Genomic DNA, 18,599 nt, shown 5'->3' with positions numbered 1-18,599 from the left:
GTAGTCCCCTGTTTTGTGGGCTGCCTGCAGGGGCCGTGGAGGGTGTACAGGGAACACCTGTGAGGACCCACCCAGCCTAATCGCGTGTGTAACTTCCCGCGCACCCCTGTAATACACGTACCCAGCCAAATTGCGTGTGTAACTTCCCGCGCACCCCTGTAATACACGTACCCAGCCAAATCGCATGTGATAATTCCCGCGTACCCCTGTAATACACGTACCCTGGCTAATCGCGTGTAAAACCGCATGCGTACCCCTGTCATACACGTACCCAGCCAAATCACGTGTGATAATTCCCGCGTACCCCTGTAATACACGTACCCTGGCTAATCGCGTGTAGAACTTCACACGTACCCCTGTAATACACGTACCCTGGCTAATCGCATGTAAAACTTCACGCGTACCCCTGTAATACACGTACCCTGGCTAATCGCGTGTTAAACTTCCCGCGTACCCCTGTAATACACTTACCCTGGCTAATCGCATGTGAAACTTCCCGCGTACCCCTGATATGAACGTTACCCGCTTTGCGCTTCTTGTTTGGCAGCCCTGTAAACTGGTCCAGGGTTAGCGCAGCCCTTTGCGATGATTTAGCGATTTTGATGGCTTTTCCTTGCGCAAGGGCGTTCTTGGAGGCGTTACTGGCGCTGCTGCAGGGTCGCTGCGATACTCTGCACCACGGCTGGTTTGGGAGCCTAAAATCCATGAATACGCTGTGCGCTGAAATCGGTTTTGGCGCACCCGCCTGGCGCAGACAATCGCACGCGGACACTCTGCGCCAGCCGCTTGCGACACTTTTCTGCGAAATTCTATGAATTACCCTGTTAATCTTGTTGTGGCTTGTTGACACATGGGTAGTGTCATACCATGTACGTCCAGTTTGTCTGTGGAGCAAATCTCAATTATTGGTTGCATTTGTTTTTTCAACATTGTTTCATTGAATTTGGAACAGCTTACAAGAGTTGGCATTAAGGACATATAATTGACATTTTTGTGTGCTAATTGTTCCATGACATCAGTAGCACATGAATTATGGCCATAAAGTGCATGGATGTGCCGGGTTTTTAATATTGCTTGTGCTTTTTGAGATAGTACACCAACTTTAATACTTTTTAAAATGTTGGCATAAGTGAGGTCTGCAGATTGGCGCATGTTTTCTGTTAATTCTCTGCATTGGAAATGTTGCCAAAGGTTGACATGTCCTATGCTGCCAACAGTTTTGCAGCAGAGTTTGTGTCCTAAGGTTTTAAAAATAGGTTCACCTTTCACTGGTGTCAATGAAGAAGATCTCCAAAAACAATAATGTGTTTTCCTCCAAAGAGCTCTTCATAGTTTGTTTTAAGTACTTCTTGCAATCTGAGGTGAATCAAAGCTAACATTAGGTTGGAGACCATGCTCAATTCATCTATTGGTAGAATTTTCATTGGTTGTAACACTCTGCGTAGTTCCATTGCAGCTTCTGTAGAAAATTTGTAATATTCTAATTTGTGTTGGTGTTCTACTGGAAGGAGTAGTAATCGGTGTAATGTGACACTGCCTATGTTGTATGCAGCTAAACCTGTGGGGGCAGTTACAATAGCTGACAGTTTGCTGTTTGTCAATTATTGAAGGAATTTGCTGATGATTTTGATTAAGAATGTTTTGCCTGAAACAGCTTCACCACTGACGTATAGCAGTATAGGTTTGTATTTTCTTTATTTTGATGTTGTACACCATGTGCAATTTCTTTTGTTAATTCTTGAAAAATGGTAAGCTGCTCTTTGTTCAGTTTTGATTGTAGTACAGTTAAGAGTTCTGTATCTTCTTCATAATGACACATGGTGTTCTCTACTTCTGTCATAGCTAATTCTGCCTCATTTGCTATTAGTGGCTGTCACAGTGGTTCTTGACTTCCTGTTACAGAAGGTTGACTATTGTCGGGAGTGTTCTTATCTAGTGGGGCCTGGAGTTCTTCTTCGTGTTGCTGTTCATTGTGCAACATTGTTTTGTACTGCGTAAAGTTTATATCGGTGATAGTGCTTTCATTTGCTTTGAAAGCATCTTCATAGGAGTCATAGGGCCTCATTACGGGTCGGGCGGTCTGGAATTAACAGTGGCGGTAAACCCACCACCACTGTCAATTCTGGACCTTCCGAACCCGAGCCCTGCAGGCGGGAGGTGATCTTCCTGCCAGGTCTGACCTGGCGGGTTGAACACCTCCCGCCTGCAGGTGGACGTGGAAACACTAGCACCATCACAAGATGGTGCCGGTGTTTCCACTTCCCCATTGGGGAATGGGGATTAACACCCTTCCGCCTCTGTGACTCCCGGGACACCGGGGCTGTAATGCCCTGGTAATTTCCGGGAGTCACGGAGGCGGAATGGTAATATGAGTCCGGCGGTAACCAGGCGGTTTTACCGCCAGACTCGTAATGAGGCCCATAGTTTTCTAGTATCTCTTCTTCTTTTCTCCACAGTTTATAACATTGTAGCAGGGATATGTAATATAGTTCTTTATGTTGAGGAGTTTTTAATGACAATTTGATATGATTAATTAAGCTTTGTTTTGTAAGTTTCACTAAGCTGCCTTTACAATCTTTCACTCCATATCTACCTTTTTTTTCATCAGGTTTTATATTATTTTTGTATGTGAAGTTTTGGGCTATGTGGTATAGACCCGTGGTTTCCAAAGTGGTACTCCTGTTCGGGTAGTATGTGTCTAGTAAATTGTTTTTCAAAATGTCTTGGCTGTTGGGATCCTTTTTTGGCTATTGTTTCTATGTCATCGTATGATTTCAGAACTCTTTTTCTAGATTTAGCAGGACCAAGACTTAGCCATACTATATTTTCAGATTTTCCATACTAAGCAGTACCGGTTAAACGATCTGCAGCTTCATAGGAGCCACATTCTCTATGAGAGAGCATTTTTATGCCTAAGCTGTACAATTTCTGAGATAGTGTTTTGTCCCATGATAGGTCATTCCAGAGGTCTTGAAGCTCTGTTTTTTCTGCTTTTGTTAAGTAGGCTGTAACATATCGTGCAACTGCAGTGGAATTGTCTGCAATGTACTGCACATCTATGTTTGCATTCCATAAGAGGCCAATGATTGAATTGTAATCATTGATATATTTTGATTCTTCTGTTCTTTTTATGTAATACGTGTTCTTAGGTGATTTACCTTTAACATTATGTCTAACTGAAGACATGAAGTTGTTCACTTCACCTGTTTCTGTAACTGGTCTAGGGAAACTAAAGCGGCATTTGGTGTAGTATTTCCCTTTGTTTTTGTATTTGCGACGACAATATTTGCCACATTTGTTTCTTTGAAATTGTACAATTTGTGCATGAAGATCGCTATTTGTTATTTCTGATGGAATTTCACAAGTGACATAATTTCGATAACTGTAAAACAGTGGCATCACTGTCTTGACCAAATTTAGGAGGATCTTTAATCCATAAAAGCATGTGGCTATGTGGTGATCCTCTGGCTTGGTATTCTTTTCTCCAAAAGAAGTGGTGCACTTCTCCAAGGGGAGGAACAGTTTTATTACAAATAAAGTGTAGCATAGCAATGAAGCAATAATGGAAATATCTTGAAAACATTGATAGGATCTAGAGAGCAAAGTTCTCCAGGTATTAGTATATCTATGTTTGTTTTATTTTTGTTTGATATGCGTAGGAAATCATGTAAATCTTCACATGCATATTCTGCACAACATAATGTAACAAACCAAGTGGGTGGGCCAAGGTTTCTTATCATACAACGTACATCTCCTTGCCGTTGGAACCAGTACTCTTTTGTACCACGCATGTTTGCTAACAGATTTGTAATGCTTGATTGTAAAACCTAATCTTTTTCTTGTACTTTTTGATTTAATTGCGTAGCTGACATATTTTGAAAGTGGGTTCCTGATTTCAACATGTGTGCAACTCCGTAACATACTGTTGCTAGTTCACTTTCAAAGAGTAGGTGGAATATGTATTCCACATTTTGTCTAAATCTGGGATCTTCAGAATACATTCGTAATGAGCGGTATTCTGATGCTGTTATCTGAGTGGGTCTATCATCATACCTTCCTCCTTTCCCAGTAGGAAAGAGTAGAGGAAAAGCATGTGCTTCTATACTTTTTTCCCATATGCTGATTGGTGATCCTTTCCTTTGTCACATTTGGTACGTTTCTAGTGCATCATCTATGGTGTCGTTAGAGTGTAATGGATGAAGTGTATAATGGTCTAAAATATTGGATACCGTAGCAGGATCTAGAAGTTTAAATTGACCAGTTTCTGGTGACTCTTGAATTATTTCAGTTGTTTCCCTTGAGTTTTCTTAAATATTTATTTATTAGTAGTATCCATTATTGTCTTTTAGATATTGCAAGGCTTGTCTAAGTTTATGTAAGTCTACGAGTTGTTGCAAATGTTTTTGTCTTTTGTTGGTACACCATTTACTAAGACAATTAAAGATTGCTCTATTGGACGTTGCACTCACAGAGTGTGCACATTTTCTTTCAGATCTAATGGTAAATAAATTACTTTGCCACGAATGTCTTTCACCAATTCAGACGGGGGTAATTTTTCTGTTTTTGTTTGAAGGCATATTATTGCTTGAAATGGGTGTATTGTTTGAATTATAATGCTCTCATATAAATTGCGTTGTTGCAGGGGTTTTGTTAGTGGGAATAATTCCAAGTTATTTGCGATAGCACGTGAAGGAGTTTGGTTGATGTCAAATTTTGTAGTGCAGTAACTGCAAAGTATTAAGGGGTCAGTTATCTCTTATTTGTTTTCTGCTATAAGGTAGAGATCTAATTCAAACCATTTGGAATCTTCATTGTATTCTATTTTGTATGTTACGTCTACAGTTTTTGTGTTACTTTTATGAAATGTTCTGCGGCAACACACACACACATGGTTTGGTACTTCAGCGGATGTACTTTTAAATTTTAGTATTTCTTTTTTGTATGTGTATAGTAGAAGGTTGCCATGTGCAGAATTGTTGTTAGTCTGTTGTAAAGCTATTGCATTTTGTAAGTGGCTTTCACTTCCAAAATATTTTCTCTGGATATGGTCGATTTCTTTGAGTAGGTCTTTGGGTGTACCATGTAGAAAAGTGTTATTTAAATTGGCTAGTGCTAAAGCAGGACTTTTAGCATAGCACAGTTTATAGAGTAGATTCCTTATAGTTGAATGATGTGTTGATATCATTTTGATACGATGGAAGGTGCTTTTGCAAATAGCTCCTGAAATGCAGGCAAATGAATGTCCTTGTAGTCCTGTATATTTGCGCATTGGACAGGTATCCATATTTTGTAGCACTTTCATTTTCATTTTGTCTTTGCCTTTCACATACTGATTGAGGAACTGGCGTAAAGATTTGAAAGATTTTTTGGGAATGTTACACATTGACGTGTAATTCTGTGTTTTCTGGGGATATTTTTGTAAGCAGTATTTCTTGTTCCATTATGGTATTATTTATTTTTTCATAACCTCTTCCTCTGCTATGTATGGCAATTGTGTTTGTTTGGTTTTGTTTGTATGCTTCTTCATTAAAATATGGTTCTGTGCTCGCGGTGTGACTCCTTTCACCTCCACAGATATTTAAGAAGTTATTTTTGTTGACATTCCGTTTATTAAGAAGTTTTTTAGTAATTTAGTAGTTAGTTTTGTTAGTGCTTTCATTCTGTTTATTACTAAAATGAATAACTTTCTTTTGAGAAGGATTAATTTTCTACGGTAGGTTTGAAGGATTGTGGATGATTTGTCTCCTGTTTTTATAAGATTCTGAAAGAACATTTTTGCTAAAATACTTTTTTTGGTATGGTTACTTGCTAGTATATCAAGATTTATAGGAGCAGTTTTAGCAGTAGTGGTAACCAAATTCTTGTTAATCATTTTCTGTTTCGTTTTACATTTTGATAGAGGAGGCAAAGTTTACGTACTGGAAGCTTGTTTTGTTTTGCTAAATGACTGTATTAGCTGTTTTGTTTGAACTTTTTGTACAAACTCTGGTAGAGATTGATGCTTATTTTGGACACTTTTATTTTGATTTGCTCTACTTCTGCTTTGCTTTCTACGGACTTGCTTTTTGGTAGGCATTCTTTGGGGTCTGTTGAAAAAAAAAGAAGGTATGGGTTGGGCCGTTCTGCAATGTATGTGTGCTGTGTGCATGAGTGTCTGAGTATGATGGGAAAGATGTATCTGGTGGCGTGTGATTGTGCATTGGGCAGCTAAAATTAGTTGGGAAGGCTATTCTTCTATTTGTGTGTTACTAAACTGTGGATCAGATGAGAGTAGAAAGTGAGCTAGTGTTGAGGAGAAGCATTAATAGTAAATCTAATGGTATAAAATTAAAACAGTTCTTTGTTTTGTAATACTAACATTCTAGGGGTTGAGTATGTTATTTGTGTTCTAAAAAAAGGGGATGTGTGTGCCATTCTGCCTGCTAATCCCTGTTTAATAAATGGGGATTTGTGGGCAGAATGGTTCAGAAATCTCAGTTTTTTTGGTGCGCAAATGACATGAATGAACCACACAGTGTGGGGTCATTACGACCCTGGCGTTAAGGGGTTAACGGCGCCGTAAAAGGCTGCGGTGCCGTTAACCCCTTAAAGCCTTTCTACGAGGTCCCTTTGTGGCTCCCGACCTTAACGGCTGGTCTGGACCAGCCGTTAAAGTAGGGACCCGCAAAGGGACCTTGATGGCAATTACGGTACCGCAATTTGCGGTACCGTAATTGCCGCCTTCCCCATTCCCATTGAGCCCCATGGGACAAAAATGGGAATGGGGAAGGGCCATGGAGAAAGGGGGAATTACCGCCCCGCCAACCTTGGAATGGGGTGGTAATTCCCCCTTTCGCCATGGCGGACTCCAGCATGGACCATGGTGCTAATAGCACCATGGTTTAGCGCCGTAGTCCTATTGAGGGCCAGTGTGTTTAAGGAACAGTGAGAATATTAAGGTAGTATTGTACTTACTCTTTTTTGTGGAATGAGCAGGTTTCTTCGGATATGTTGTTTGTAGTTCAGATGCTGCTGATTTTCAGGAGAGCGGTCTTCACTGCAATTGTAAAAGAAAGAAGTTACTAATCTTGTGTTTTTATAGCACTGACATTAATGTAGACATTGATTTTTATGTTTTTGTAGTCATATTCTTGTTTTATATCTGAACATAGTGTATCCAGGCATTTCATTTGACTATGTGCATCCTTTATATTTTATTTACAATATGTTAATTCAACATGCTTTGCAAATGAGTAGAATTTTAAGTGTATGAAATTCACTTGGTTTTTTAAAGGTGTGTTGTAGATAGCAGGCAGGTTTAGAAGTGACAGTTGATTATAGTAGATGGGAAAATGTTCAATAAGTTCATTTTATAGGTTATGCAGGTTTAGTGGTATTACTCTGTTTATATGCATATGAGTTGTACATGTACATACATGCAAACATTTTGTAGCAGCTGGGAGGGAGATTCTCTCTGAGCAATCGGGTGAGCTGAATTTCCCCATTAGAATGCATTGGGATTAGAATTATTTTACGAGGGAGGCAGTACAAAACAGCAACATTTTTGCTAATGAAATCGGGAGTCTCCCACCTAAATCGGAAGGGTTGGCATGTATGCAAGTACTGTGAATACAATATTGGGAACATTGATTTTTCCCTTAGGATTGCATTGGGACTAGCATTAATTTAAGTGGGAGATAGTAAAAAATAGTGCGATTTTTCAATGAAAAATCGGGAGTCTCGCACCTAAATCGGGAGGGTTGGCATGTATGTATAGGTTATGCAGGTTTAGTGGCATTACTCTGTTTATATACGATTCATAAGAGTTGTACATGTACTGTGAATACAATATGCAAACCTGTAGTTTGTATTCAGGCATGTGGATATGAATGCAGCTGTAAGTAGAAATCTTGGAGAGTTGTAGAGTAGTTTTTGTAGTAGGTGCTTTCCAATGATATGAGACTTGTACTCAGAGTGATCAACAGTACATTTGAAGTGTGGAACTCTGATGATGGAGTTAGATGTAGAGGTCTTGGATGTGGTTGGTGGATGGTTGTGTGACTGCTTAGCTGTATTCAATGAGGGAATGCACCGAGAGTGATGTGGAAAGGGTAGAAGGGCTGGTAAGAGATACGCGCCGCGTGGACACCGCGGGTGTTCGCGGATAGGGCGTGCCGCATCCAGGGTTTTCTAGCAAATCCAGTATGGAAAGTGGACTGTAGGGATCAGACAATCAGATGTTGATGTTGTGAATTTGTGTAGAAAGAGACTGTGTAGTGAAGATGGCAGAGGGAAAGTCAGGGTGTTGGTGATCTGAGATATATTTGTGCATGCTTTACAGCAGTATGCTCAATGTAGGCATGTGGCAAACAATTTCAATGTTAAAGGAGTGGAGGTGGTGTGGGGCGCTGTGCCTGATTGCAATGTAGAGCGAATTCTACAAGTCTGTGAAGATATGGGCAGGATGCACAGTCCCCATCTGGTAGTTTTGCACTATGGTGCTTTCCATTTGGGGTATGTCAGTGCCCCTACTTTGTTGGCAGATTTGGAACAGTTGGCTCAAGCAGTAATGAACATCCTTCCAAATGCGAAAGTAATTTTTTCTGGATTACTACCTGGGGTAATATGGGACAATAGTTCTGTTTTTTGTCCTCAGCAAAACATTGGTAGGTGTGCAGTCAACCAAGGCATGTCTGCTTTCATGCTTAGAGCTGGTATGTTTTTCTGTAATAATGAGAATATTGATTCGAGTAATGCTGTTCATTTTGAAGAAGATGGCATTTCCTTATCTTTTTTGGGAAATGCCATGCTGTTTTGGAATGTAAGGGGTGCTCTGGAGAAGGTTATGTGAAGATTTTAGTAGTAAAGTAAGAAGAAAAAAATACCCAAAAAAATACAAAATAACATGTGTCTGTCAGGCATCTGCAAAAAATACAAAATAAATGCTCTTTTCAGAGCCAACCTCAAAGGGGAAATGGGGCACACTATTTAAATTTACATTCTCCACGCTGAGATTTTGGATATGTCTGCGGACATGGCGGTAGTCCGCGGCCAGCGTGTATTACATACAGGGATTCTGGGGTGGAGAGGCATACAAATGAGAATGAGCAGAGCTAGGGATTGGTCAGGAAAGTTTACTAGGTGTGTTGTGTAAGGAGAGATTTTGCCAGAACGTCTTTTTCCTGAGAGTAGAAAAGATAGCTATGGCTGTGTGTTTCCGAAAACAGATAATCTAGATTTTGGGAGACTCATGGATACATTGGTTGGAAGTGCATGCAGAAAGTTGTGGAGTAGCTGCAGATCTTGGATTCCCTCATGTGGAAGTGCACAGACATGGAGTGTGTGGAATGAAGTGGCTGGACTTGGTACCTCTCTGTGCTACTTTAGAGACAGAGCATCATCCAAACATAATTATAATTCATTGTGGAGGGAACAGTTTAGGACATGTGTCTGGAATTTCTTTGCAATTCGCAATGAAAGAAGGACTTGGGAAGGTCATGGACATGTTTCCAAATTCACAAGTATTAGACACATGTGGCTGCGTTCTTCTTCATTTGGTCCACAAATGGAGAAAGCGAGGCGCAATGTCAATATGGCTTTTTGTGCCTTTCTAAGAGATTTTGGCATGTTCTCTGTTCACAATGAAAATGTTATGTTTCGTAGCACATACATTTTTCGCAGAGATGGAGTCCATCTTCCCTATGCTGGCAATCAGATTTTTCTGAGAAATGTACAAAATGCATTGCGACCTTTTTTGGAATTACAGTCATCTATTTTGCTGTAGATGTTGACGATTTCAAGTTTTTCAAACACACAAAAACACCACCAAAAGGCTCTTTTTAGAGCCACCACTTCCTCCCAGAGAAAAGTGCATTAGTTTTGCTAGGGCAGCACCCTAAAACTTTATATGCCTAAATCCCTAGGAGTGTCCGCAGACTTCCAAAAAATGCAAAGGGCCCCGCACTGTTTATTTTCCACTTTTATTTTTAAACTGTGAAAGGCGGCTCTGAAAAGAACCTTTTTTTTGGATTTTTGTTGTTTTATATTTTGTTTTGTTTTTTACACACAACACACTAGGAGAGGAGGGGAAAGGAGGGTAAAGAAGGGGCACCAACCACTGGGATTAGAAAGGGCAGGTCGAGAGAGGAAGATGTAGGGTGGGCCTTACTTAGGTAGGTAGCAGGTCTTCTGATGCTCCGTGACCGTAGTCTCGAAAGCACTTCGAACACTCTCCCCGCTGCAGAGTACTGCGTCGCAGTACATACACAATATTGTGACCCTCGAAAGATAAGGGTCAACAGCATCACGAATGGCCTGTGAATCAGCTGGATGGATGCGCTCTCCCAGAGGAGTGTCTCTTGTGGTGAGAGGAGAGGAAACGGAGGATGCTGTAGAGGAACTCAACCTACGTTTATCACAAGGTACAACCTTGTGAATGTCCCCACTGTGGAACGATATTAGGTGTCGCTTCATGGATCTCGTACCAGAGCTGTATGAACCACGTCTCCCATGACTCAGCACCATTTTGCACTGTTTGCAGGTGACCTTGTTTGCACGTGCTTTTGGTACGTAACCATGAATGGTAAACAACTGCCACACCCAAGACTCCCGGCGAGTGCTGGTATTAGGGAGTTCTTCGACCTCATTCTCTTCATCCTCTTCATCCTCGTTCTCTACATACTCACGCCTGTTCCCCTCTGCAGGCCCTTCGGGAGGTGGTAGTGGTGCAGGGTTTGGGGGTGGTGCTGAGGCAGATGTAGCAACAGAAGCCATGGATGCCATCAGGGTTGATGAGATAATCTCAGCAAGAGCAGCAAAGGCAGCAAAAGTCAATTTGCAATAGCCAAAAGTACAATGAAGATCAGCTCTGGGGTGTGGCCTTTTATAGGGGTGGAGGGGTGCGCTTTGCGAACAGATTGAACACCCAAAAAGTGTTCAAAAAGTTCCAAAAAGTATGTGGAAAGCCAGGGTCATTGTCTGGGACATGTGTAATGGTGAATTATTACTGTAAAATCATTTGTATTGTCTGAAAAAGTTCTTTTGAACTGTTGGGGAACCAGACAGTGTCCACAAATTAGGACACACGCTCAGCGTGGGTGCGGTCACATGATGACATCAGGAACACGTCCGTGAAGGGAACGGGTGTCTGCAGGACAGTAAATGCACAGGAATGGTCGTGCGCATGCACGCAGGTGTTCTACGGACAGTGTTCGGGTCCTCAAACAAATTAAAAGTGCGACACAAGTGAGACGGACAGTTACAGACAGGCACGATGTTCGCAGGATTTATGGGAGTGGTGCGCATGTGCGTAGATGTTCTGCAGACTGTACGGACAGGTATAGTGTCCTTAGGACACCTCCATTTTCTTTGACTACAGCCATCCGGGACACCGCGTGTGTTCTTAGGACATTTTCAACTTGGCTGCGGACGGTACGGACAGGTATAGTGTCCTTAGGATTCTTCCATTTTGTTCAGTTATGGACATCCCAGACACCGGGTGTGTTCTAAGAACAGTTCCATCTTGGTTGTGAACAGTACAGACAGGTACAGTGTCCTTAGGACATCCCCATTTTGTTCATTTACGGACAACCCAGACACCGGGTCTGTTCTAAGAACAGTTCCATCTTGGTTGCGAATGGTACGGACAGGTTTAGTGTCCTTAGGACTCCCCCATTTTGTTTGTTTACGGACATCCCGGACACCGGGTGTGTTATAAGAACAGTTCCATCGTTGCTTGCAAATGGTACGGACAGGTATAGTGTCCTTAGGACATCCCCATTTTGTTAATTATGGACATTCCGGACAGGCGCGCTTTCCGCTGACATTGTAACTGCTTTTTAAAAACAATAAGACACAAAGGATTTCATTAAAAGAAACATAATATTTTTTTATTACATACATATACACAATTTATGAAAGAGAGGGGGAAGCAGAAACTGATACAAATATAGGGGAATTAGGGGTTTGGAGAGGATGGATGGGAGGGGATGAATGGATGGAAGTCTCATCAAAATGCTTTTCTTGGTGTTGAGGGTTTGGGGATAGTTGACTGGGACATGGAGAGGGGGAACAGGTTCATGTGGGACAATGGTATTTATTTTTTTCTTTTATGTGGTCCTCCACAAACTGTTTCAAAAATTGAAATTTTCCTTGAGCATGTCCATTTGTTGTTCCAAGTGTTGCAGAGTCTTTTTCAATGTGTCTTTTGGTGTATTGTTTTCAATGTTTGTATGGTCTGTTAAAAAAAAATATATATATATATATATGTTAAGTACACATAAAGTAATGATTATTAATTTGCTTATATAGAGAAGTGTTACCATTAGTATCACTGTCTTCAGACATTTCCTCACGTGGAAAATGTTCCTCAAGCCCTTCCAAAGTACTGCACATTTCTGTGTGAAAAACAAAATATATCAATTTTAGTGTATCTAATACAAAAGGTTTAGAAATATATTTAAAAAATGAAGTTTACTTACTAGTTTTGGTAAGTTGTATTCGTACTGTGGTGTAGATCTACTGTTGCTTCTAGCTCTGCAGTTTCTGTGAGGTAATTATGTTGGAGGCATATCTTTTTTGTTTTGGTATATTCCATTTTACTATGTATGGTATTTAAATGGATGGTTGATGTGTAGATATATAGGTTCCACTTCTTATTTATTATTACATATAATGTGTTTATGTGCTGATTTTTGAACTCGTGCAGTGTTTATATGGCATGATAGAACAATACAAGATACCCCATGAGTTTTTTGGGTAGTGTTGATATTGTCTGCGTCTGTTCGCGGACATACGCACAGTCCGCAGACATCAAAATCACTAACAGGGGGTTCAGCGTTTTCTATGTTACATGTATATAAAGTAAGGGAATCCTAGTAAACATGTATCAAATTCACTCTATGCTTCTTGCAGGCGTTAAAATCCAACCCGCTAAGGGACCTCGGAGCTAATTACGGCACCGCAAAATTGCGGTACCGTAATTAGCGCCTTCCCCATTCCCATAGAGCCCTATGGGGCAGAAATGGGAATGGGGAAGGGCAATGGCGGAAGGGGGATTTACCGCCCCTCCAACCTTGGAATGGGGCGGTAAATCCCCTTTCCGCCAAGGCGGTGCCGGTATTTTACCGGCATGAGCCATGGCGCTAATAGCACCATGGCTCACCGCCTACCGTGTAATGAGGCCCATTATCTTCATGCACAGAAATGATTGCTCTGCTTCAAAGCCATTACTTTCCTATGTATAAGTATCACATATTGTGACTAGACCCTAAGGAAAGTAGTGTAAGTGCAATGTGTACAAATATGAGCATATCCAGGAAAAGTACAGCAATAAAAAAAACAGAACTACTAAGACAGTGTTGATAATCCTGCTAATCATCTTCATACATAGAAAGCATTGCTGTCTTCCAAGTCTGTGTTTTCCCCTTTGTATGTTTCATATGCTTTGAGTGGACCGTAAGTGAATTACTGTAAGAACATATTTGAAGTACAAGTCTACAAATATAGTACTTTGTACTATAGTATAGTGAATTAGTTCCTGACTGTTACTGACCTAGATCTATCAGTAAAGGAAAAAAGAGTGAGCTAGACATGTGATGTCATCAGTGATGTCATCAATGACATTTGTGATGTTATCTTTGATGTCCTGGTGATAGTTTCAGCAGTGCACGGTGGTGGCGTGAGTTATGGTTGCTTAGCTTACCATAACTGGCGAATTTCAGGGGTTTTTCGGTTTTACTTCAAACCATAACATCCCTTTAACAAAGTTTTTTAACTATATATATATATATATATATATATATACATATATATATATATATATATATATATATATATATATATATATATATATATGTATGTAACATATATATATATATACATTGTATTTGGACTATCTTCAAGAGAGAGGGGGAACAAAGAAAACATTTCAAGGACGTTTTGAAGTATTATAAAATAGAGTGTTGGTAGTTTTGGGTGCATTGGGCGCTCAAGAGCGTTATTGGGCAATCCTGGTAGAACATGTCCAGATGCTTACACTGTATGCTAGATATTTCTATTATATACCCAGTTGCCATAATATGTTTTTGTACTGCCACAGTATACCTTTATAAAAACAAAAGAGGTATGGCTGGCAGGTTTAAAATGAATCTTAAACCTCAGGAATTGCTCTGTATGACCCTCCAGACTATTGTTCTTTGCCTGCCATGCCATTAGAAAAGGGGAGTGGTATCGGCTCATGCTCGCCTGCTGGTTGTACTTGTGGTGACTGTAGTCAAGCCTGAACCTTTACCCATGCTCTGTACATAATACAACCCTGGAACGTCACGCGTGTGCTCCTATTAGCCACTAGCCACACCAACGGAACTAATTCATTCTATGGGCCAGATGCTACTTTGACCCACCCACGGAAGAGGAAACAGTATCATTCGACCTTTCGACGCATTAGCGTGCGTGCATTAGCAGAGTGCATAGCGAATGCTGTCGGCTGTCTGCTTATCTGTGTGTCACAGGTGAGGAGCATGGGTTATCGTAAGTAGGGTCTTTTGGAAATTTGAATCAACAAAGTGAGAATGCCGGCTAAACAGAGGCCAAAGCCTGCCAGATATACATTAAGAAGTGGGCAGGCGAATGTGGACACTATGCTTATTCCTGAATTAATAGAGAAGACTGCTATACTGCCGCTTATTCAATCAGATAATGCTGCAGTTAATGTGAATAAACAAAGAGGGAAAATTGCTTCCTTTTTCCAAGTGGAAGGTCTGACTGCTAACGTTGAGGGCCCTACTGATCTCCGGTCCTTTGATGACATCGATAATAACTCTTTCTTAAACCTTTGTTACTCACTGCAGCAGAGCTTGGCTGTGCACATTGACATTGCAAATATTGATGAATGGATCAACTAGTGTGGTGGAAGTGCAGGTACTTCGTAATGATACTAGTTTTGAGACACTTAAAGGTACTAATCGACTATCTGCCTCACCTAACCTACTAATGCATTCCTCATTGCAGAAACTTAAAGAAGAATCTATGCAAAGTCAAACGATTTACATAGAATTGCAGTCATTAATTGCATCTGTACAATTTGCTATGAAGATTTTGCTAAAGAATATTTGACGACATATAACCAGAGGTAATCCAGCCACTCCGTGTCCAAAGGAGAAAAGATTTTGGTCTACAAATTGATTCACTCCCTGTGATCCCTGAAAGGAAAATCACTGAGCCATTCGAGATTACGGATACTCATAACTGACCTAAAGAAGCTAACATCATAGAGGAGATGACGGTATCAGCAGAAGAACCCGACCCATTCTTCTCCCGATGACAAAAACGGCTAGCCTACCAAAGCGAGTACGTCTTCACCAGGCAAAAGAGTTGTTGCAGATTTCAGTGGCATCAACAAATGGACATACAAAAAGCCTAAAACGAGCAAGAAAGAAGATTGCTCATAGAAGAGATAGCAACTTCAGAAAACTGGCAAATGAACCAATTGGTTGTCTACTGCCAAACAGGATGAAGGGCAGGTGGACGCCGCTGGTCCAAATGCTTCAATTATGGCCATAAGCGACACTTCTGGGTCTGAAGAATCAACTACTATGCATTAATATCAGTTAAGGGTGGTGTTAAGGAGCAGGCAACGCACTTGCATGAGCCGGCTGTTCAAGATCCCACAGCTTCAGGTGTGGTGACAGATGATACATTCTTAATTAAAAACAGAAATAAAAACATAGAACCACTTGTTGAATTGCTCTGCATTCCTAGCTTCTATTAATTCCATCCCGGAACTACGAGTTTTGGTTTCAGAAGATTTTACTTTTTTGCAGCCACTAACTTGCACCAACCCGAATGTGTCAATGGTGCATTGTAAGAATTCAGGAACCGTGACCTTGCTACATAGTTTTGTTGAACTTTTATGCAATCGTTGGATCGAAAAGAATGTTGATGTGGACCAGGGTGATATTTTTCTCCCGGTGCCTCAGGCACCTTTTTTGAATACTGGTGGATCCTGAACTATTAGTCACAACATTAACAATGCCAAAGTGCAACTTTCTGATATTTAGAATACTTTAAAATAGTTGGCTGAATCTCTTCCCGCCGTACTTGAGAGATACAATTGGAGATTGTTGTTAATGACCTGGAACACTCATGGCTTTTCACATCTCTTGGCATTGAATGGGTCTGTTGGTATTTTGACACAGAATCATATCTTTCTCCTGCCAGAGACATGACTAACAACAAATATCTATGTTGATGCGTATCTCATATATCAGATAATGGTGCAGAAAGGGAAAATATGGGGAGGCCATTTGGTAAGCTGTTGCTGGGAGTTACTAACAAATATAAATCAGAAAGGATATCAACTCCTGACACATTTCATGCTTTTTTGGCAGTTGAAGTTGAATTTCCTCCTACTATCTCAGACCAGTGTTGATTGTTAATATATACAATCCTCCTGGCGCATTGTTTAGTAATTATATACAAGCCATCTTGCAGGAATTCTTTTTTGCATGGGCTGAGGGTGACAGTGAAGATGAGAAAATCTTGGGTGGAGATTTCAATTTGCATTGTTTACTTTGTGACGAGTTGCTCGGTTGGGGTAATATAAGCAGCTTGAGCCGTATGAAACAATCTATGTCTAATAATGCTGCCTTAAACTGGAAGCAGTTTATGGACAACTGGGATTTTAATATGCTTAACGGTCGCACTGAGGACGACTAACCTGGGGACTATACCTGGAGACAGGGGCGCAGAATTGCAACCCTAGATTATTTTTTTGTTAGTAATGAGGTTTTACCTAGGGTAACCTGCATGTGCAACCAATGGAATGAATGGAGTGACCATGCGCCCCTGACTTTGTCTTTGGACGTAGACATTAATGTCTATAGCACGATTGGAGGGGAAGTTGTAGTCAATCACCCTGGCAATCGTGTTACCTGGACAGCTAATCATATAAAGCGGGCTAAGGATGCTACTAACGTACAACTATGCGACTTTACCAGCCTTTAGAGGAATGAATGTTGATGAGATGGTAGAGAAGTTCACTGAATTCTCCAAACAGCATGCTGCATCTAAACGGCCTATGAATCTATATGCTGTCTGAAAACAAGTGAGGTTTGAGGCTTTGAGGCCACTCGCATGAAATGGACAGAAATTGAACTCGCTAAAAATGCTTATAGCAATTGGCTCCACTGGCAGAACCTTATTGCACACTCAGTGGCAAAATAAAGTCGAGGTGTTAGCCTCTGCTAATTCTAGGAACATCTGGCAATTGCTGGGCCCTATTAAAAAAGAAACATGGATTCAACATCTAAACATCTAAACATGAACATCTAAACATGAGAGCCCTGAATGTAGAGTCTAATAGTATAGGCAAAATGCATACCTATGTTGGTGGCACTAATCTTGAGATTGATGAAGACGATATAAAACTAAGAATAACTAGACTAAAAACCTCAAGGGCCCCTGAGCCGGATGGTTTGGCAAACGCAAACGCTGTACTCGAGCAAAATACTGATTTCTGGGCACCAACCTTGAAGAGACTGTTTGATAAAAGTCTTGGTAGTAGCAGAATACTTGTATCCTGGACCACTTCCATCTTTGTACCAGTGCTTAAGAACGGCTCTCCTATGATTCCATCTAACTACCGCCTGCTATCAATGCTTGATTGCACTGGGACATTTTTTCAATCTTTCTGCTAAATGAGCTACAAAGATGGGTGGACAGAACTGGTATTTTAGATAGGTTCCAGCATGGTTTTCCACCAGCACATAATCTCAGGTTGATAGATCACCTTACGGAAAGGGCACAAAATAACTCCTCGCCTGGGCTTCATGCTCTTTTCGTGGTTTTTAAAATTGCTTTTGACTTGGTGGATAGGCCAAGATTGTGGGAGAAATTGGAACTTTTTGGCTGCCCACCACTGATTTTGTATTTTGGGTACTCCTCACTAACAACTCCTTCGGGCGGATGTTGAGGTAGCCATGACAGCACTCGTTCACATAGACAGGGGAGTGAAACATGGGCGTGTCCTGGCTTCCTTGTTATTTAATTTTTATTTGGCTGATCTACCGGATCATTTAGCTAAAATTAAGAGTGTATCACCTAAAATCCATATGGCCCATTGTCGTGTATTGGCTTATGCTGACGACTTAGTACTTTTAGATTATACATTTCGGGGGCTAGGTCGAGCGGCAAAAGCACTATGGTACTATGCTGAGGAAAACTTACTGAATTTAAATGGTAATAAAACAAAATTGATGCTATTCTCAACAAAAAAAGGAGCCTGCCCTTCTCTGGTTGTCAAGGGAAATCTGATAGAGTATGCTACGGAATATAAATACCTTGGTATGGAATTGGAACCTCAGCATGGCTATAGAGGTTGTATGAATCCACAAGTGAGGCGAGCAAGCCAGTTGTCGAGCCTGATGTATTGCTATTTAAGACAAACTAGGGACATCTCCCTTACAGGAGCAAGACACTTTTATCTCCAGTGTTCTGTCGCAACAGTTACCTATGCTTGGAGAGCCTTACAATTATTGATTTAGAATGGTTGCAGCAACTTGAGGTGCAGTTCTGAAGGAAAGCATTAGGACTGCCTCCATGTTTTCCGATGGCCAAAACAC

The sequence above is a fragment of the Ambystoma mexicanum genome, chromosome 3p (genome assembly GCF_040938575.1).
Source record: "Ambystoma mexicanum isolate Mex_15411 chromosome 3p, UKY_AmexF1_1, whole genome shotgun sequence".
Taxonomy (NCBI): domain Eukaryota; kingdom Metazoa; phylum Chordata; class Amphibia; order Caudata; family Ambystomatidae; genus Ambystoma; species Ambystoma mexicanum.
The sequence above is the reverse complement of the archived record's forward strand: the minus strand, read 5'-3'. Positions refer to the sequence as shown.